This window comes from Staurois parvus, unplaced genomic scaffold (genome assembly GCF_062004578.1).
Source record: "Staurois parvus isolate SC_StPar_1 unplaced genomic scaffold, SC_StPar_1.0 ptg001302l, whole genome shotgun sequence".
Classification (NCBI taxonomy): Eukaryota; Metazoa; Chordata; class Amphibia; order Anura; family Ranidae; genus Staurois; species Staurois parvus.
This window is the reverse complement of record NW_028319098.1, coordinates 4,587,988-4,610,736: the sequence shown is the minus strand read 5'-3', so window position 1 is coordinate 4,610,736 and position 22,749 is coordinate 4,587,988. Positions and strand designations below refer to the sequence as shown.

At 40.8% G+C, this 22,749-nt stretch overlaps 1 protein-coding gene across 2 annotated transcripts in view; it reads right to left on the bottom strand.

The window, feature by feature from the left end:
• Positions 1 to 22,749, bottom strand: part of LOC149437169 (uncharacterized) — a 218,203-nt gene that overhangs the window by 95,071 nt on the left and 100,383 nt on the right. The gene's annotated exons all lie outside the window — the stretch shown is intronic.

The following is a 22,749-nucleotide window of genomic DNA, read 5'->3' as shown; positions in this document are numbered from 1 at the left end:
TAATAAAATTAACAACAGGTGCAGTAGCTGGGCAACAATGAGATGACCTCCAAAACAGGAATGGATTTACAGGTGGAGGCCAATTAAATTTTTTTCCATACTCATCTTTTCTGACTGTTTTTCACTAGTTTTGCATTTGGTTAGGGTCAGAGTTACTACTGGTAACATGAGGGGATACCTGGACCCTACAGAGGTTGCATAAGAGTCCAACTCCTGCAGGATGGCACATTAATACATGCCATTGCCAGAAGATTTACTGTGTCTCCCAGCATAGTCTCAAGAGCATGTAGGAGATTCCAGGAGACAGGCAATTACTCTAGGAGAGCTGGACAAGGCTGTAGAAGGTCCTTAACCCAACAGCAGGTAAGGTATCTGCTCCTTTTTGCAAGGTGGAAAAGGATGAGCACTGCCAGAGCCCTACAAAATGACCTCTAGCAGGCCACTGGTGTGAATGTCTCTGACCAATCACAAACAGACTTCATGAGGGTGGCCTGAGGGCCTGATATCCTCTAGTGGGCCCTGTGCTCACTGCCTGGTATCATAGAGCTTGATTGGCATTTGCCATTGAACACCAGAATTGGCAGGTCCACCACTGGCACCCTGTGCTTTTCACAGATCAGAGCAGATTCACCCTGAGCACATGTGACAGATGTGAAAGGGTCTGGAGAAGCCATGGAAAGCATTATGCTGCCTGTAAGATCATTCAGCATGACCATTTTAGTGGTGGGTCAGTGATGGTCTGGGGAGGCATATCCATGGAGGGATGCACAGACCTGTACAGGCTAGAAAATGGCACATTGACTACTATTAGGTATCAGGATGAAATTCTTGGACCCATTGTCAGACCCTACGCTAGTGCAGTGGGTCCTGGGTTCCTCCTGGTGAACGACAATGCCCGGCCTCATGTGGCGAGAGTATGCAGGCAGTTCCTGGAGGATGAAGAAATTGATACCATTGAGTGGCCCCCGTGCTCGCCCGACCTAAATCCAATAGAACACCTCTGGGATATCATGTTTGGGTCTATCCGACATCACCAGGTTGCACTTCAGACTGTCCTGGTCCAGATCTGGGAGGAAATACCCCAGGACACCATCTGTCGTCTCATTAGGAGTATGCCCCATTGTTGTCAGGCATGCATACAAGCATATGGGGGCCATACAAACTACTGAATATTTTGAGTTGCTGCAATGAAATTTCAGCCAAATGGACTAGCCTGCTGCATCATTTTTTCACTTTGATTTTTGGGGTGTCTTTGAATTCAGTCCTTTGTAGGTTGATAATTTTTATTTCCATCAAACGATGAGGCATCCTTACGTTCCTAACACATTACCTAGCCCATATCAGTATAGATATCCAGCATGAGATTTTCTGCCATTGAGATCTGATGTGTTTTCAAAGTGTTCCTTTTTTTTTTGAGCAGTGTATATGTGCTCAACAAACACCTATGTAGGGGTGGGGGCATGATAAGTTGTTTTTCATTATGCTTAAAATTTAACTCCAGGCTAATACAAATTATTGAGGACCTATGTGTGCATTGGCATGTGAGCACCTGGGCAAGGGTGCTTTTAATTTTTTTAAATCTTTTTTACTTAAACATACTTATTTTTACACTTTTTCAATGTTGTTTTCATTCAGCTTTATTGCTATTATATTGTTATAGGTTTAGGCAGTGAGAGGTACTCTTTATGGAGTGATCAGAAGTCTATTAGACCACTGATCCTCCTCTGCCCTCCAAGGCAGCAGATCAAACAGAGATCTATTTGATCAGCTGCTTTCCTGGCTGTGCCGGCCAGAAAAACACAACCCTGAAAACGGACATGTTCCTCCATATCTTCTGTGGGCAGCAGTCCCAGGCTGCCTTGATGGAACCTATAAAAGTGATCGGGCAGCTGTACAGTTGCTTGGATCACTTTTACAAAACATTACCATGCTTATGGTTGCAGCTGCAGCCACGATCCTAGTTTAACTGTTTGCTCCCAAGGCCTATATTTGCCCTAAAGATGCAAAGCAGTTAAAGGATGTGGCTTAAAAGGGACTTATAAGTGCACCTAATAAAAAAGAGATGTTGTGCAGTCATAGTAAGTGTCCTTAGCAAACTAGAATATATGCCACACATCACTCAAAGATAAGGCTGGCGCTAGAATATTTTGCGCCCTAGCTACTTACTTTCCCACCAAAAAAATAAAACTTCTCCTGTAGTTCTACCTCACCTCTCCTAGCACACATCTTTCCCCTCAAATTTTCCATCCTAACACATATCCTCTCCCTTAATCCACCTCCTAGCATAAATCCCCCCAATCTTGCCTCCTAGCACAAATCCCCTTACATCCCTTCTCCTAGCACAACCCTCTCCAAATTACCCTTCCCAGCACAAATCCTTCCTCCCCACTCAAATCCCCTCTCATAGCAACCTGCTGATGTAAGAGCAATCCTGTGTCATCTGCTTTATGGAGAATCACTCCACTGACAGTAGAGGAGAGCACAGCCCGCACCTCCCAATTCTCTCCTGTCATTTCTTCAGGCTTCATTGCTCCAGGCTGCTCTCCCCTTGTACTAGCCATGAGTCTGGGTAGGGGGAAGGCACTCAGTGTCCAGCATCCATGGAAAGACTGGTGTGGGGCTCACAACTGAAATCTGGGGGAGGCGTAGCCCACCCCAGCACACCCCTAGATCCGGCAATGGCGGAGAGTAGGGAAACCAGCAGCTGTAGCTGCACCCTAATTGGCAGCGCGCCGCAGGCAGCTGCCTAGTAGTAGTGCTGGCCCTGCTCACGGGATGGAAGACCATACTGTGCCACTGTAGACATAACATATAGTATACTGAGAATTACACCTAGCATACCAAGCAAGAGAAGTTTCAGTATCCATACATACAGACATAAAACATACTAATAATGTCAACCAGAACAGGAGAAGTACTACTTTACAGTGTTTATAAATACAGAATAAAAACAGATACAGAGAAGTTCACCCAGTATATAGGGCAAGAGAAGAAGTGTTACTGCTCAGGATCCATGCACACAGAATAACTGATACTGAGAAATGCACACACCATATAGAACAAAAGACATGCTACTGTGCAGAAATAGAACAGATACTAAGAATTACACCCAGCATACAGACAAAGAGTAATGCCCTGTGCACTGTCCAACCAAGTAAGCTGCTGCGTGTGTGTTGGGGGTCACCTGGCAAGTATGCAGGGAATGGGGCTGGGTCGGATCTCTGGTGAATGAAAGGAATAAGGGGAAATCTGTACATCCGTATGAAAAATCGGCCGATAATCAGGCCGTTAGTGGGGCCAGCCCGTCGGCCATTTTTCGCGGATCTTCTCATTTATTTTGATCGGTCATGTTGGAAAATCCACAAAAAACTGCCATTTTTTGTGGACATTGGTGACAGCATCGCTTGATTTTTCGTTTATTGGCCGACAATTCGGCCAATAAATGATCTGTCTATGTCACTTCAGTAGAGCACATGTTAAAACTTGTAGGAGGAGTTTTCATTCTGCTCTAGGAGGATGCAGGACCCCTGGCCTCTGTCTGGACAGTGATTATTGGCCCTGTGCTGATCACATGCACTCTCCCAAGAAAAAAAAAACCTCTCTAGCAATACACACCAAACTGAGCAAATGCAGAGTGACTTCATACGATATGTCTTATCAGGAGATAAGAGGGGGACATTGGAAGAAGGGGAGGATCAGAGAATTCAGGATCAAACAGCCTTTTTACACAATGCAGAGGATTAACCCCTTAGGTTCCAAAGTGAGTATAAGAAGCATGCTTTGCTGCATATACAGACTGATTTTACTGTTGTGGGTTTAGTAACACTTCAAATGAAAATGCAAGTATATGCGTTTGTGAGTTTGTAAATTAAGTCTAAACAAAGGGGATAAATAAATCAGCATTAAGTACGCATATGTGTCTTTACACATTTAAACATATCTATACACAAGCATTTTACTGATCATTGCCCAGGAACTTTTCTCCTAGAAAACATGTGTAATAATATCAGTAAAATATTTATGGCCGTGTGAATGAAGCCTAATAAACACATTTCTGCTTGGACTGACATTTAGGTTTGGTGAGCCAGCCAGTAGGATATATCTAATATCCGAAACCCTTTTAGGACCTGAATAACTTGGTACAGACTTCCAGAGTGTGACAGTGCCAACAGAAGGTAAGGAAACACCCAGCTTTGTAAAAATCTGTCTAGATTTGTACTGTGATCAGGGCACCTTTGTCTAGTGAAGGTAGGTTGGTTATGGTGACACTGTTTGAGCCAGTTTGGGAAGAAATGTTGTCTAAATACCTTACTAGTTTTAAATTAGGATGAGGATACCTCACTAGCCATATATGAGGTTTTATTTAGACCACACCTCAGCTCTGATAGAAATGTGTATTCTATTGGTAGACCAACCACCTTCTAAATTGCCAAAATTATTTATATCTGACTTGCTTGGTATTCGGGGCATATATCCCTATTTTGTAGTACTTGATCTTACTGCAGCATTTTTTAGCATACTGTACATAATGTCTTGCAGTTTCTCTTTGTCTACACATTCAAGGATGTCCAGTACACATACTGTACTCCAGTGTATTGTGAAAGACCTATAATTATAATTTTCCCCTGAACGAAATTATGATATAATATGTTGATTTTCTTTATGTAATAGTTCCTTGCAAGAGGGTGAAGAAGACACCTTACGTATGCTAACATTATTAATGTTAGCACAAAAGGTCAACAAAATAAATAAGTCAAAATTTCAGTTGTGTCAAAGGTGACTTACATTGGACTTAGATGAAAATAAATTCTCACAATAAATGATGTTTAGTCCCCAGAGTGCTTGCAGGCTGTTAGAGATACTGCAAAGTCACCAACAGTTGAAGAACTACAACAGTTTCAAGGTTTAAACATTAACTAAGTGGCAATTGTAAAAACAAAGAAAAACAGGGGGCGCACCAACCTTGTGCATTATCTAGGGTGATAGCTGGCTCTGAGGAAGAGGAGATCGCGCCTCCAAACGCGTCAGCCTTAAGGGTGTCCTCATGATTCTGGGAGCTGATCCTGTCTACTGGCTGCTTTGTATCTGACATGCTTTTGTTTCTACGACGTTTGTGAGTATATTTTATTTTAGATCATTAAAGTTGTCACCTTAGATAATGCACAAGGCTGGTCCCTGTTTTTCTTTGTTTTTACAGTTGGTTCCTGAGGGTTTCCCCTAACCCTTAGAGGGCAGCAAGGCCAGCGCTGATTTTTGATACACGGAGGATGTGTCACAGTTACATCTTTGTACACCACTCTTGAGCGCAGGGGACTGATATATATTTCCGCTACATTAACTAAGTGGCAGAGGTGGGGTATGTTAAATCTGATGGGTCTCCAATACTCCTTGACCCTTGATATGTAAATTGTAGTATTCTTTTTACATGGAAACATTCTTAAAGCAGAATTAAATTCTGAAATACTCACCTTAGCTCCAACGGTCCAAGGCCCTTGAGTTCCCTCCTCATCTCCAGCATCTTTTCACTGGCTTCTTCCAAATGCTAATCTTCAGCCATCAATTAGGGGGTGTACAGGAGTTCAGGCATTTTCGCACACCAGCACAGTGCTGGAATGCATACTGAGCTGCGCATGCACAGCTCAGTGTACATTTGAAGGATGACTGGGAGCAGGCAGGTACAGTTACAGTATTTTATTGCAGAAGAGACATAAAAGACTGCCTGCAGTTTAACTGGTTCCCGCCCAGCCTATAGCACAAAGGCAGCCGGGCGAGTAGCTCGTCCCTCCGGGTGGACGCCATATGGGGTCCTTTCAGTCATGTGCAGTGCGCCTGCTCACAGGGCCACTCTGCAGCGCAATCTGTCACCGGCCGTGTACCTTGGACATGGCTGATGACAGATCTGTGTACTGGCCCTGTTTCCAGTACCATGTGACCTACTGTGACCAATCACAGCAGGTCACATGATAGTTGCATACAATGTATGGCTTCCTTTCATGCCATCCATTGTATACTAGTGTGTCTAGCTGTGAATGGTCACAGCGATCACATGCACAAGCTGGGCTAATCACAGCCCAGCTGTGTCATGTAATTAGCCGTGGCCAAATCACAGCTAAGCACAAAAAAAAAAAAGTAATTCTTTGCTATAAGCAAATTGTGTAAAAAAAAAATACTGATCAGTTCCCCAAAGTAGTACAATGTTACTATGGTAACATTATACTACTTTGGTCATAGTGAAATATGAAAAAAAAATCATACAAAAAGAGAAAAACCATTTAATAAAATTAAAACTAATAAAAAAATAAATAAATATATTTTTTTTTTCGTACTGTCACCAGTCAGTGTCCCTGATCACTGCCATGCCAGTTATATGATGACGCTGTACTGCACTGGTGACAGTATGTAAAAAAAAAAATTGTGAAAATAATTTTTTAAATTTTTTAATTTTCCGAAAAATTAGGACAAAAAAATTACAACTTCAAAAAACTCGCCATGCCTCTTATGAAATACGTCGGACTGTCTTCTTTGCAAAAATGGGTCATTTGGGGGATATCTGTACTGTTCTGACATTCTTGGACCTCAAGAAATTAGATTGGCTGTCAGTACTTCAGGACTGATCAATATTCAGATATATCCCATAGTTTGTGAACTCTAGAACTTTCCTACAGACTAAATAATACATCCTAATTTGGGTTATTTTCACCAAAGACATTTAGTAGAATACATCTTGGCCTAAATTTATGAAGAACAATTATTTATTTGCAAACTTTTATAATAGAAACAAAGAAAAATGTGTTTTTTTTTCAAAATGTTCAGTCTTTTTTTGTTAATTTAGCAAAAAATAAAAACTCCAGTGTTGCTTAAATACCACCAAAAGAAAGCTCTAGTTGTGTGAAGAAAATGATAAAATTTTAGTTTGGGTACAGTGTTGTATGACCGCACAATTGTCATTCAAAGTGTGAGAGTGCTGAAACCTGAGAAATGGCCTGGGCAGGAAGGGGGTAAAAGTGCCCTGTATGGAAGCAGTTAAAAAAAGAAAAATTAAGTTTAGTTCCACTTTAAAGCCTTACTTCTGGTTTTGTGTTCCTTTAAACAGTTTATGCCATTACTAAGAAATGCAACTGCTATCAGCGCTGTATAAACTGTATGTAGTATCAGCTACATACAGTGTAGTGTTCCAGCAGCGGTACGGGGACTTCCTGTCCTGTTCCCAAAACTAAATTGTGTCAGGCTTGTTTACAGCTTAAAGTCTATCAACCAGTTTTGTGTTGCTTTAAAAAGTTAATTTAGGTCAAGCAGGCCCTTCTGAACTATTTCCATTACTAAGGAATTTAGCTGCTTCTGTGCTGTATAAACTATATGTGTCATGGGCTATGTTCTGGCAGTGGTACGGGGAATTCCCATCTGCTGCCAGAACAAATCAAGTTGGAATGAGTGCTGCTGAGCATTCACAGAAAGCCTTGTATTTTTAGGGATAAGTAAAAGGCTTCCTCTGATTGGCTGAGTTGGAGAGGGGGGTGCATGATGTCACGATCTCCACTGAGCCACTTAGAGGAAGCATTGTATTCAGTCATTAAAATACAAGGCTTCCTGTGAATTGCTGAGCAGAGTACCAACACAGCTGGATCTGATGCCACAGCAATGACAGTAGCCGCATTTCTAGTAATGGAAATACTTCGTAAGGGCCAACTTGCACATACAAAAGGGAGGTCACTAGATTTAAATGCAATACATTCACAGAAGAAGCAGCCAAAAAAGCTTTATATACAGCAATGCCATTCACTTTTCAGATGATTCCCACTAAACAAGCTGCGGAGAAACTACCCAATAAAAGTCCTGGATATGCAGAGGGAATTATATATATATAAAAACAGTGGCTCCCACTGCTGCCTCAGCCAGTGAGGAGGGAGAATCCTGAGAGAGACGCTACTTTCGTGTACAATGCTGAATTGAGATGGGGCTCAAGTAAGTACTAGGGGGGGCTAGAGAGGCTGCTGCATAGAATGCATGAGGGTAAAAAAACCTTTCATCCTTTAGAAGCACTTTAATGTCTCTGAAGAATGTGAAGGCAAGCGGCCATCATTTAACCCTGTTTTAAATCATAACTAGGAGGCCAATGGGTACTCCACAAATATCGACAGTAAAGGGGTTAATGAGAATGGAAGATATCAAAGAAGAGATCACAGCATATTTTTGTAAACTAAACAGAGTTGTGAAGTTTTGTTTCTAACAAGTCAAAGCTACCAATCCAGTTACAGATGTGGCAAGAGTGAAGGATCTACCTCTTGGAAAGAAAGTGCATAAACATCTATGACATTTTGTATTGTACCAGAAAATGATCCAAAGATATTCAGTACTGTGCAAAAATTTTAGGCAGGTGTGAAAAATGTTGTAAATTAAAAATGATTTCAGAAATAGACATTTTAGCAATTAACAAAATGGAAATGAACAGAAGAGAAATCCAAATCAAATCAAGTCAATATTTGCTGTGACCACCCTTTGCGTTCAAAACAGCATCAATTCGTCTAGGTACACTTGCACACAGTTTTTGAAGGTACTTGGCAGGTAGGTTGTTCCAAACATCTTGGATAACCTAAAATAAAAATGTAATCACTGCAAAAGAAGCTACACTCACACCAAAATGTCCAACATATAGGGACCTTACAATTCCGAGAACCTAAAAAAATGTATACAAAGAACAAAAACACTGTCGCCACCTTAAATGTTGAGACCCATTGGAGACTGTGACTTTTTTTACAAGTGCTATTGCTTATCACTTTTGTAGATAAGCAGTTGGTGGGTGCCAGCTGCACCTGGCACGTGGTGATTTGGATTTGGAGTAGACTGCATGGAGTTTTTCACATGAATGGACTATTTTTCATTTTCTGATGTCTATAGCACTGGGGAAATGGAAGATTGAAACACTAGTGCATGATCGTAAATTTTGTATAATTTATGATTATGTATTGGTTAGTTATATGTTTATTACATGGTGAGCACTAGCACTTCACTCAGCTATATGATCTTCTGTGGATTTTGGCTGCCTTAAATCCTTCTGTCTCTTCATGTAATCTCAGACAGACATGATCATGTTGAGATCATGGCTGTGGTGGCCAAGCCATCACTTCCAGGACTCCTTGTTCTTTAAGCTGAAAATAGTTCCTAATGACATTTGCTGTATCTTTGGGGTCGTTGTTGTGTTGCAGAATACATTTGGGGAGCATTACACACCTCCCAGGTGGTGTGGCATGATGGATAAGTATCTGTCTGTATTTCTCAGCATTGAGGACACCATTGATCCTGACCAAATCTCCAACTCCATTTTCAGGAATGCAGCCCCAGGCTTGCAAGAAACCTCCACCATGCTTCACTGTTCACTGTTACACTCATTATTGTACCACTCTTCAGCCCTTGGGTGAACAAGCTGCCTCCTGCTACAGCCAAATATTTCAAATTTTGACTCATCAGTCCAGAGCGCCTGCTGTCATTTTTTTCTGCACCCCAGTTCCTATGTTTTGTGCATAGTTGTCTAACCTTGTTTCTATGCTGGAGGTAAAGCTTTTTGGCTGCAATTCTTCCACGAATATCACTTCTGGCCAGAATTCTTCAGACAGTAGATGGGTGTAACTGGGTCGCACTAGTTTCTGCCAGTTCTGTGCTGAAGGCACTGCTAGACATCTTCAGATGTTGAAGGGAAGTAAGCATGATGTGTCTTTCATCTGCTGCATTGTTTCCTTTGCCGACCACTGCATCTATGTTTCTCGGTGTGGGCCATTTCTTTGTGCTTCTTCAAAAGAGCTTGAACAGTACTTCTTGAAACTCCAGTCTGCTTTGAAATCTTGCTTATGCAGTATACCTACCTTGTGTCTTGTTGCTGTACTCATCTTGCTATGGTGAATGACCTGTGACATAAAACCGTCTTCAACAACCTCACTTTGTAGCCCAGCTTGGTTGTTCCTCGCCCAGTTTTAATCATCCTACACAGACGTTTCTGTTTCAGTCAATGACTGTATTTCAGCCTACATATGAAATTGATGATAATTAGCACCTGCTTAGTATAATTGTTTAACCACTTGCCCTCCTGAGGATTTACCCCCCCCCCTTCCTGACCAGGCCATTTTTTGTGTTACAGCGCTGTGTTACTTTAACTGACAATTGTGGGGTCATACAACACTGCACTCAAATAAACTGTACGTCCTTTTTTTCCCCACGAATTGAGCTTTCTTTTGGTGGTATTTTAGTGCCCGTGCGTGTTTTATTTTTTGCGCTATAATAAAAAATGGCCAACAATTTTGGTAAAAACACTATATTTTTGACTTTTTGCTATTTCACATGTCCAGTAAAAAAATTTGAAAAAATAAAATTTCGTCATAAATTTAGGCCACAATGTATTCTGCTACATGTCTTTGTTAAAAAAAATCCAAATACGTGTAAATTAATTGGTTTACGTAAAATTAATAGTAATTACAAATGGCGGTATAGATACTGAAATTTCTTTTTCTATTAGTAATGGCGGTGATCATCAACTTATAGCGGAACTGCAGCTGACATTCTGACACTGGGGGAACTGAATCGCTGACATCCCCAGTGACACCAACACAGTGATCAGTGCTAAAAAAAAAAAAAAAAAGCACTCACACTGTACTAATGGCACTGGGCAGGAAGGGGTGCTTCACTGTACTCACACTGCTCTGAATGGCTGTGCTGTGCACAGCCATCCAGAGCAGTGTGCCCAAGCTAACAGGGAGGAGAACTATTAGTAAACAAAACAGTCCTCCTCCCCATCAGAGATGCTCGGTAATCACTGTCCGGGCCTGGTGATTGACAGCCACAGACAAAAATGGTGGTGTGGGTAGGGCATGTGCGTGGCTCGCGTGCGCCCCCTACCCAGAAATGTAAAATCATATGTGTGTGTGTGTGTTTGATTTTGCACATCCCTGCCACATTCTAATTGGTATAGATTGGGAAGTGGTTAAACATACACCTGACCCTAATCCTACAAATTCCCTGAATTTGTGCAAGTGTAAGAATTGATGTTAGTTTGAAGCTAAAGGGTAGTCACACCAAATATTGTTTTTATTTAGAATTTTCTAGTGTTCGCTCACTTTGAATTATGTAAATTTATAAAAACAGTCAAAATATATATTTTTTAAAACATTCTTAGTTTACAGCATTTCTTCACCCCTGCCTAAAACATTTGCACAGTATTGTATATCTCCACCTTTTAGGAATATTAACCTGGACTGATATCAATCTATACCAAGGTATCAAGTCATTAACTGAACAGATAAATAAATAATAGCTGTACATACCATAAATATAAAAGTAGCTTAAAAAAAGCATACATCTTTCTTTTACAGAATGGAGAACTAAAAACAATGTAATAATTATCATAAAGAAGGGCTGTAGAAAGATTTGGAATAATTCTGACAGTACTATTACTAGGAGGAAATTAAAGGAATTAAAATAAAGCTACAATTTTATCTATATGTTTTGAAACACATTATAAAGAAGAAATACAGCTGGGATAAAATATTATATGTTTTGTAATTTTGGATGAAGAAATGTTGTCAGGGGCTAACTATGTTTTTATGGATATTTAAGGGGAATTTAGTGACTGGGTTACAGGTAAGAAACAGTTTAAAAGAAGTAACTACTCTGCTGCTTTGGATAGTCCTGATGAATTCAGGCTCTTTTTGAATGCAGATGCCTTCTTTTCCAGCTAGTTAACCCCAGGTATACAAACTACAGATTACTCAAAGTGGGTACAGAAAAAAGGTTTGAACTGTTAAAATGTATAAGTAGTAAAGAGAAAATTAAGTCCACCTCTAAACTATCTACAGCCTATAATAAGGCACTGTGGATATCTCCTGAACTAGCACTGTTTAGGAGATATTCACATAGCATGCAGTTGGTGACATCACCGATGCATGTGCTCTGAAGGGAAGGCATTCCCAAGCCGTACCTTCAGAGCTCCATTCCAGGGCCGGAGCTCCTGCGGCCCTGGCCATTCATAGAGCCGGAGTCCGCAAACCCAGGAGGAAGACCAGGTGAAGATGGATGGGCCCAGGAGCGATGACAGCTCTGTGCTGGAGGGCTCTGTATCCAGGTAAATCTGTCATAATGAGCTAGAATGCGGTGCATACTGGTACATTATGACTAAAAACTTGCAGGGGCCTGATTTTCTTTTTTTTGTACAGTTTACTATCACTTTAAAGATGAATCTTTCAAAACCATTATTGAGGAACTGCAAGGTCTCCGGCTCACTGCACTGCAGAACATGTATATCTGGATATAACTTTATACACAAAATAGAGAGGTTTGTGTTGCGTTTGAGACTTTTGTACTTTTATTCTAGCCAATAATGAGGAGCACAATGGATATCTGGTTAAAGCTTGGACCTTCATGCCCGCAGGGAACAGAGGGTTCATGAAGGAAATATAAATGGTAACTGGTTTTCAGGTTGATTACTGGGTGTGGCAGCCAGGGTGTTATCCCTAGCCACTTGTCTAAATCTGAATTTTTTTCATTTAAACCCCCATATAAGTATATATTTTCTGAAAGCAGAGACTCTGGAGAATAAAATAGTAGTCGTTGCAATTTTTTTTTGTTCCACAATATTTGCACAGATGTTTATCAAACACACATTTTCAGGAAAAAATACAAAATACAATATAAATTAATTTTAGTGCAAACAAACAATATTATACCTATATTTTTGATAAATGTAAAAGATAGGGTTGCTCCGAGTAAAGAAATACCACACATGTCAAGCTTAAAACTGAAAAAACACAGTACCAAAAATAGTCGAAAGGTGAATTTTTAAAAGCATTTAGTGGTTATCAGTTTAGAGTTAACCATGAATTGTAGCCCTGGAATAGTTGTTCTCACTCCAACATCCCTGGCAATTCCTCACATGTGGCGCAATTTATGTTTACATACACATGCTTGTCCTACACTGCCCATTTGAACTGGGGTGTGTACAGGGATGACAGAGGTGCTATAAATTTTTATAATTATTTTAATTTATTTTATACAATTTTTTTTACACTTTATTTTTTTAAAGTTATTGGCATCAAAGAGGGCTAATAATCCCCCATGTGGTAGAATGAGCAGTCAACAGGTCCTCTTTATGGAAACATCAATTGTCTACTAGAGCCCAAATGTTGATCTTACCCTCCAAAGCAGCTAATCAAGCACATATTCTGCTTGACTAGCTGCATCTTCGGCTGCAGTAGCTGAGGAATGACAGCTGTTAAGTGATGCAGTACACTTCTGGGTTCATTATCTACAGGGGGGGTTGGGGAATGGATGTTCCTTGATCACCTTCTACCTTCACTGTAGGAGCCATTTCCTATGGTTCTGGGCTCCCTGGAGGAACAGGAGGACCCAGGAACCACTATAGGCACCACCAGCAGGGGGGCAAACCTTCTGGGCCCCATAAAAGTGACCGTTGTTTATAAACATACCTTGGTAGACAAGGGGTTAAGGAATATGCTGATCCTTACATGTTAGCCATCCTGACTTTATGACTTTTTTACATTTCCCTTGTAAGAGACTAGTAATAAAGGTTTTTACAACTCTAGTGAGTGTACATAAACACATGCAAACTTCTGAGTTACAAGAGAACATGCAATGTACAAATATTTTATAGCATTCGAAAAATGGAACTACTTTTTTGTAATCCCTTTATTTTACATTACCCTCCTTGTTTGTATGTTTTGAGTGTTGGGAAGGCCAACTACAGGAGGAACTAAAGGAAAATGGTGGTTAAAAAATTGGCCATCTGTAGTTATTGCCCTGCTCATTCTATCTGTAGTACAACATCATACAAGGCCTCTTTATCCAGTGAGAACAAAATTGCTGTAACACAAAATATTATTCTACATATAGTATGAGTGATTGGAGTCATTTCCAGGCAAGGGAAAATGAGAAAAATCATCTAAAAAGGATTCCTAAGAAGAAATATTACCAAAATGATTATGTAACTGCATTACGCAATGCTGCTACTATAGTCAAGTGACTTACAACTAAATTAGAAAATAGGAAGTTTGTTTCAAAATATTATTTTTCAGTTGGGGTACAGAGAGAGTTTTTGAATGAAGACGGTTTTTATAAATCTGTTCAGGACTTGCTGTATAGTGCCTCACCCTGTACTAAAAGAAACACATTGTATATTTCTTATGGACTTTTTGGTCTATTCTGCAACAGTTTAAATCTCTTCAAAAGGAAAAGATAGATCAACTAGAAATTAATAACTATAAAATATTATCATAATGTAACTATATCGTGTAACTTTGTGAAATGTCCAGCATATAAATGGCCCTTATATCTGTCAAAGAGGCTTTTGGTTGTCCAACCAACAAATTGCACTTTTACAGGTTAAGACATGAACAACATACTGTATCTACCATTACAAAAGAATTACCGTAGTTCACCTTTAGGCTAGGTTCACATATGTGTGGGTAGTGCCGCTGCGGATCCGCATGATAATCCGTGCAGCCGCACCACCCGCACAGAGAAGTGCGGACCCACGGGCGGGTGCCATTAGTTCTAATGGCATTCCGCCCGCACTGGAAAACGCAACCGTACTGGAATTCGAGGTTCCCGTGCGGGCTGCGGTTTTGGAAGAAGTGCAGGGACTTCGCCCCAGTTCACATATATGAGGCCGTGCGGGCCGCATTTTGCACGGGCATGAGAGCCCATTTATTTGAGTGGACTCTTGTGCCCCGTGACATGCAGGGAAGAAGTCCCTGCACTTCTTCCAAAAACGCAGAAAATTTTCTGCCCTATGAATCCCAAAACAGGAAAACAATTAATATACAAAATGACACACATTTGTAGCCTTGTATAGATGGAAAGATAACATTTGATGTAGTATCTGAACCATTACAAAGCTTTGCCAACCATTACTAAACTTTATTCTGAATAAACACTTCTAAAGAAGTAATAACGCCTTTTAGATTACTTCACAGGGAATGTAAAAGTTATTTATGACAAAATCTGTATGACAGATTTGTATATTCTAGGTTAAGCACATCACTTAGCTTGTTGATAACAGACAGCAGAAAATGCAGAGAATCCACATTTAATGGACCTGTAATTATTTTTTTTTCATTATGAAACTGTTTCTTAGGTCTCATTTAAACTAGAAGTTGGGGGGGGGGCAGTAAAAACACAAATCCATCAATCAATGATTTTACTACAGCTCTCTTTAGCTGGAAAGGCAGCGGCCAGGGTGTACACATGTTGTGGCCACTATGCTTTGCAGGAGTTATAACCCCTGTCACATTTGGTGGGCATTACTGCTGCCCCAAACGTAACCCATTCAATTGCATGTAGTTGTGGTGTGGTAGTTGTGTTTAGGGGGTTAAAATGTCTCCTCACCGCCTGTCAAATGTTTTCTGAAGAGCGATCTGAACACAGATCGCTCGTCAGAGAGCAACACAAGTGTACACAAGGCCTTACTGTGCTGTTATGCCTCCATGAGCTCTCAAACCTCTTCCTTTACCTTTCACTTCCCTTTGTTTGGATTGAGCAATATATGTTAGTTGCAGTCATATAATCACAATTTAAAAAACAAATTTTCTTTAGTAACACTTTAATCACTGTATTTTAAAACACTTGTGAAGAAAGATACACCTGCAGTAAATGTTCACTGCAATATAATTATGTCCCTATAGTTAGACAACACCTAACAATATCCACTTCTCACAAAGACATACAGTATACAAACCAAACAACCAACAAATATACACTATATTACCAAAAGTATTTGGACGCCTGCTTTTACACGCACATGAACTTTAATGGCATCCCAGTCTTAGTCCGTAGAGTCCAATATTGAGTTGGCCCACCCTTTGCAGCTATAAAAGTTTCAACTCTTCTGGGAAGGTTGTCCACAAGGTTTAGGAGTGAGTCTATGGGAATGTTTGACCGTTCTTCCAGAAGCGCATTTGTGAGGTAAGGCCCTGATGTCGAACGAGAAGGCCTGGCTCACAGTCTCCGCTCTAATTTATCCCAAAGATCTTCAGTCGGGTTGAGGTCAGGACTCTGTGCAGGCCAGTCAAGTTTCTCTACCCCAAACGCACTCATCCATGTCTTTATGGACCTTGCTTTGTGCACTGGTGTGCAGTCATGTTGGAACTGGAAGGGGCCATCCCCAAACTGTTCCCACAAAGTTGAGAGCATGAAATTGTCCAAAATGTCTTGGTATGCTAAGGCCTTAAGAGTTCCCTTCATTGGAACTAAGGGACAAGCCCAACCCCTGAAAAACAACCCCACACCATAATCCCCCCTCCACCAAACTTTACACTTGGCACAATGCAGTCAGGCAAATACCATTCTCCTGGCAACAGCCAAACCAAGACAAGTCCATTGGATTTCCAGACAGAGAAGTGTGAATCGTCACTCCAGAGAACACATCTCCACTGCTCTAGAGTACAGAGGCGGCATGCTTTACACCACTGCACCCGACACTTTACATTAAGTGGATAACCCTGATGAAGTCACGAGTCATGTGACGCAACGCGTTACGCCATTTCCGGTGACGCACTTCCGGGCACAGCGGCCATATTGCTATACCCAGCCCATGCAGTACACCCATAGGATGTGGTGAAAAGCGATTTCTGTTTGGAGCAATGTGAGTGTAACACTGGCTATTTATTATAATTATTCATTAAAAACATATTGCACTATGGAGGAAATTGTTTTTATGTCTTACTAATATGATCCTGAGTGGAGTTGGAGTGTAAGCGGTATTGCAGTACCATTCAAGGAGTAAGAGTTGCTGAACAGAGGAGCATATGAGATACCTGTTTGTCCCTGGGAGGAGGAAGTATCCTTAATGCAGGCCATAGATGGGTTGAAAATCCGCCGATTTTTCGGCCGAAAATAAAATCGGCCGATTTTCGGATCGTTAGTGGGTTAATAGATCGGCCGTTTTTTGGTATTTTGGCAGATTTTTTTTATCGGTAAAGTTGGAAAAATATCGGCCGATTTTGCCAATCGACCGATTTTCACGGCAATGATGGGCAAATCGGCCAATCTTTTTACCGATAAAAAATCTACACATGAGCAGTGACCTGCAAGAGGAAGACAAAAAGAAGAAGAGGATGAAGAAGAGGATGAAGAACAGGAAGAAGAAGAGGAAGAAGAAGAAGAGGAAGAAGAAGAAGAAGAAGGGGATGAAGAAGAAGATGAAGAAGAGGATGAAGATGAAGAAGAAGAGGAAGAAGAAGATGATGAAGAAGAAGAAGAGGACGAAGAAGAAGAAGAGGATGAAGAAGAAGAAGAAGATGATGAAGAAGAGGATGAAGAAGAAGGAGGAGGAGGAAGAAGAAGAAGATGAAGAAGAGGATGATGAAGAAGAAGAAGAGGAGGAAGAAGAAGATGAAGAAGATAAAGATGAAGAAGAAGAAGAAGAAGAGGGTGAAGAAGAAGAAGAGGACGAAGAGGAAGAAGAAGAGGAAGAAGAAGAATTCCAGTCCGGCAAAAAGTGTCCCTGCAGAGAGCTCCGCTATTTCTTTGACAGTTCTTTGACATTTATAGCGGCTGCAACATTGTATCTATTTGTTTCCAAATAAAAACATCTGTATCCGAAATGGATACAAATAGATACAATGTTGCAGCCACTATAAATGTCAAATAACTGTCAAAGAAATAGCGAAGCTCTCTGCAGAGACACTTTTTGCCGGCTGTAGACGGGATGAAAATCGGCCGATTTTTTTTACCGTTCCTGGTAACGTCGGCCGAATGAACGACCGATTTCCATTTTTTTAAAGAAAAATCGGCCAGTTTTCTCCCCATCAATGGCCTGCATAAGGATCCATTTGAGGTGATTCTGAAAGTGTGTTGGTGAGCAGGCATTGCTGCTGTTTGAGGATTTTGACACTTGAGTGAAGATCACCAGTGCACTTCATCACCTGCATGATTGTTTTGTTGTTTGAAGATCACAGATAGACACATACACATATATATATTCTTTGGACTATATATTTTTTTGGGGGATATTAGGCATTGTATATATTTTTTATGCATTGTTATTAAGGCACTATATTCAATTGCTATTTTGCACTATAAACACGGAAGTGTAATTTTTTTCCCTTATTGTAAGGGACCACGTTTTGCATTATCACCATATATTACCCGGTTATGGGCAGTAAGGGGGTTATTTATATTTATTTATTCTTCAATTAATATATTTCCTGATTTATCACGGAGTATTGCCACAAGTATTCATCATGGTTATCACTAAAATTGCACTTTATTGATCCTTAGAGATCAGAGCGCAGTGTGTTATTGTTTTTCACTTTATTATCATAATTGTTATCATTTGTAATGCTAATAATGTTACTAGCATATTGTATTCTAGACACTGTTTAATATTTATTTTTTGTAGCGCTTCACTAAGTTTATATATTAACCTATCACGGTACTACGCTTAAATTCATTGAGCTCTTGAGATCGACCCATTCTTTCACAAATGATTGTAGAAGCAGTCTGCATGCCTGCTTGCCTCTGGAGTGACCAATCATGCTTCTCTGTCTGGCAATCTGATGGATGTGTTCTGGGTTTGGCAGTTGCCAGGAGAATGGTACTTGCATGACTGCATTGTGCCAAGTTTGGTGGAGAGGGGATTTTGGTGTGGGGTTGCTTTTCAGGGATTGGACTTGGCCCCTTAATTCCAGCAAAGGGAATGTCTTGACGTCAGCATACCAAGACATTTTGGACAATTTCATGCTCCCAACTTTGTGGGGGATGGCCCCTTCCTGTTGCAACATGACTGCGCACCAGTGCACAAATCAAGGTTCATAAAGACATGAATGAGCGATTTTGAGGTGGAGGAACTTGACTAGCCTGCACAGAGTCCTGATCTCAACCCAATAGAACACCTTTGGAATGAATTAGAGTGGAGACTGCAAGCCAGGCCTTCTTGTCTGACCTCACAAATACGCTTCTGAAAGAATGGTCAAACATTCCCATAGACACACTCCTAAACCTTGTGGACAGCCTTCCCAGAAGAGTTGAAACTTTTATAGCTACAAAGGGTGGGCCAACTCAATATTGAAGACTGGGATGCCATTAAAGTTCATGTGCATGTAAAGGCAAGCATCCCAATATTTTTGGCAATATAGTTTATCTACTGGTTATCTACATAAAAATTAATTTAATTACATAATACAGCTAAAAACACTTTTAGCGGGCCATATGTTAAAGTAAACCTGACAGAATCCAGGACAATTCAAATTATGACAGTGATTAGAAAATTCAGAAGCATAGGTTGATCTAATTGAAAGCCACATTTCAAAGCAAATTTACTTTTCATGGATACAAGGAGCTGAAATGTGCAAATCCTGAGTTTAAGTCTAGTTTTTATAGGAAAACTGGAGATTTGCAAATAACTTCATCTGAATCTAAAAACTGTTTTGGCATGCTGTTTTTACTGAAGGTAATTTTTGCTACTGTACAAAAATGGCAACCATCCCAACCTATAACCAGCCTTAGGAGTAAGGTGCACATGGAAGGCAATGCACATCACAGACAAAAAAAGATTTCCCAGCAACACTTACCAGCCAGTCTGTGAAACAACCAATATGGCCCTGTCTAACAGTTTGCGTTAAAAACAGAGGGTTTTGTTTGCACACATTTGCAAATACATGCGTAAGCCACAGTCCCACGTCAAGGCTCCTCTGCATACTGGGGACCTAACTAAAATTTTTCAAAACCTTCATAGTAGGAGCACATGTATAAATGGATAGGTGAAGGGTAGGTGTGCCTGGAGGAGCCAATCCCTCCTTAAAGGTACAGCGATGCACGTGACGCCCAGCTATACAAAATGACAGCAAAGGCATCCAGTACGTCCCTGCGTCCAAATAAGCCAACTACACATAAACGGCACTCGTCCCAATTTTTGCTACTGTACCTTTTCATCACAGGGTCAATTTTAATGGACTAGCTTTGTAATAGGTTTACTTTAACATTAAAGCCCAAAGACTGAACTGTCTCAGACATAATAAAAACATATATACTGTAATATGTAACATATTGTATAATGATGTACTACATGTATATCTACAAAATGTAGATATAGAGAGATGTAGGTCCCGCAAATATTATAAAAACAGTCATTTTTACCATCCTTATGCACAGGTTGTACCTTGCTACATTCATGAAAAAACACAGGATTCTCTAATGTATGTTAGACACTATGGTCACCAACATTTAGTCATCATTTTCAAATCTAAAATGAAAAGAAAAAATAGTATTACCACAACAGAAAGTACATGACAATCACACTATAATAGCCAGAACTTTCTGTTAGAAGTCATCTGTAAAAAGGAACAACCCATTAAAATGTAAAATAAAAATGTGGTTTTGCTACAATACTCACTCCGCTTGTCTGCCTCCTCTGCCCCCCTCCGCTGCCAAATTTGGCACCTTTTGGGGAAGGGGGTAGTGGGTACCTGGTTTTGACAGGACCTGCTTCCACTTCTAGCTCAGTTTGCCACGGCAAACTGACTTGGAAAAGCATTCCCCCCCCCCCTCCTTCCCCCGTAGCCTTCTGAGACACTTCACAGGTCCCAGGAGGCTGCGGCCCACGTGTATTAGGAAAGTAGGTTTCCCTTAGTCAAGATGGCAGCGCCAGCGCCCGTTAGCCGACTGAAGAATCGGCTTGGGTGAGGACACTGTTGGATGCCTGGACAGGTAAGTGCCCTAATATTGAAAGTCAGCAGCTACAGTATTCATAGCTGATGACTTTTATTTTATTTTTTAGGGTGTGGAACTCCTCTTTAATGCAAAGCTTTCCCTTACAGTACTTACTTTCCAGCACTAGATGTCATCAGTCTTCTAGGTTGAATAATGGGTAGCATCATTCAACCCACGTCCACCTAATGGCTCCTGCACAGCATTGATGTTTGACTCCCCCCTGGACCTCTCTGTCAGCAATGGGGTCGCATTCACCGACTGAAGGGGCAAAAAGGAGGAAGAAGTACTGGAATACAAGTAAGTACCAGTGTACTCAAAAGGGTATTTGCTTTGAAAGAATAAATCACCTCTAATGTTTGGTGTCCTACATGGTGTGGATGATGCTGCAATATTTAAAACGTAATTTTGTTTTTTTACATTTTAGAAGGAGGTGCCTTGACCGAATTAAAAGGGCGAGAAACACTGCTCTATGTACTTAGCGCCATCCTTCTTTTTCATGCTTTAATCTCTATTCATCACATTTGCTGTATTTTGCTGGAGCTAGGCACTGTATCATTTTTTAAGAAATAAGTGAATTGGTTCTGCACAATGGTAATGGTCTGCAGCTAACACCTACCACACCCTAGTTAGAATGTGTAGAGTCAATGTAAACATAAGGGTGTTGCGCTGCTCCTAGGATATATAATAATGGTGCAAATCCCCCACTGAGAGCTAATATAAGTGCTCAGTGCTCAATGGGATGAATCTAAATCCTATCTGACATGGAAGATTCACTACGTACTAAAAGACACCTGTCCCTTTCATATTCCCATGAATGTGTCAAAATGAAATTAAGTAATGTGTGCTGAAATATGACTTTGTTGTAGAATCCCTCCATCCTACGGAACACCTTCCTATTTAAAGTGAATCAAGTTAATCAAACGGAAACAAAACCCCCTCAACCTATTCCACAATAGTAACTTGAAATAAAATCAATCCTCATTCCTCCTTTCCAAAATGTAAAGTGCATAACCAATGTTCCCCCCCCCCCTGGATAAGTGTATGCGGTACTATAGAGCACCTCCCCCATAAAACAACATACATGTACCGTAGTAGTATTCACAAATGCAAATTGTCAGTGAGCAATAGAATTATACAATAATACTAAACAAAGTGTCCGTGCATAAATCAAATAATCCAAATTCAAAAACAATGTGTCCATTGGACACATTGTGCTCCAGTGTGTTGTGGGTGATGGGAAAAAAACTTGTGCTTCCACACGTGCTCCCCCTTTTACACCACACTCACCGCAAGATTAGACCCCTGTTTCCAGTGGGTCTAACACGCTTGTGTAGCTCTCCAATCTGCTGCGTTGGACTGTGCACACCCCTCTGATTTCAAAATCACTGGTCTTCCATATACCAAACCATTAAAGAATATACCAGAGCATCGTACTTGTACCGGACCATAAAGGAATATGCCAAAGAGAAAGGGAAGCTTCTATAGTGTAAAGCCTTTTATTATAAAATAAGAAGTGCCAAAAACACACTTACAGTATTGAGAAGTAAAAGCGCTTTAAAAGCTGAATGCAATGCGTTCCACAGCCATAAGCCGGAAACCGGAAGTGACATAAGCTAGTCCTGCCCAACACTTTTCGTCATCGTGACATCATCAGAAGCGGTGCCATCTTGCCTCACCTCCTTCCTTATTATGGCCATAGTCCATTACCTGGAGTTGGATTTGACATCGGTATCCATGGATGGTCAGTGTATTAGATCATTGTGCACGGATATGTATGTTTGGATATCTGGCAAATGGCCGACGCTAAGTATATATTTGTATCCCAATTTAGTGTTTACTGTGCACTAAGACCCCGGTCACACTGGATGCGATTTAAAATCACACATTTTGAGGGGCGCATGCACGGCCGGCTCCCGAATGGACGTCTAGAGTGAGATGCTCCGTACAGCCGACCAGAGTGATTGCTGCACACCTAGACCCCAGGGATTCTTAACCCCACAGTGACCTGCTTAAGAGGTGCCCAAACCTCTCCAGACATGCCCC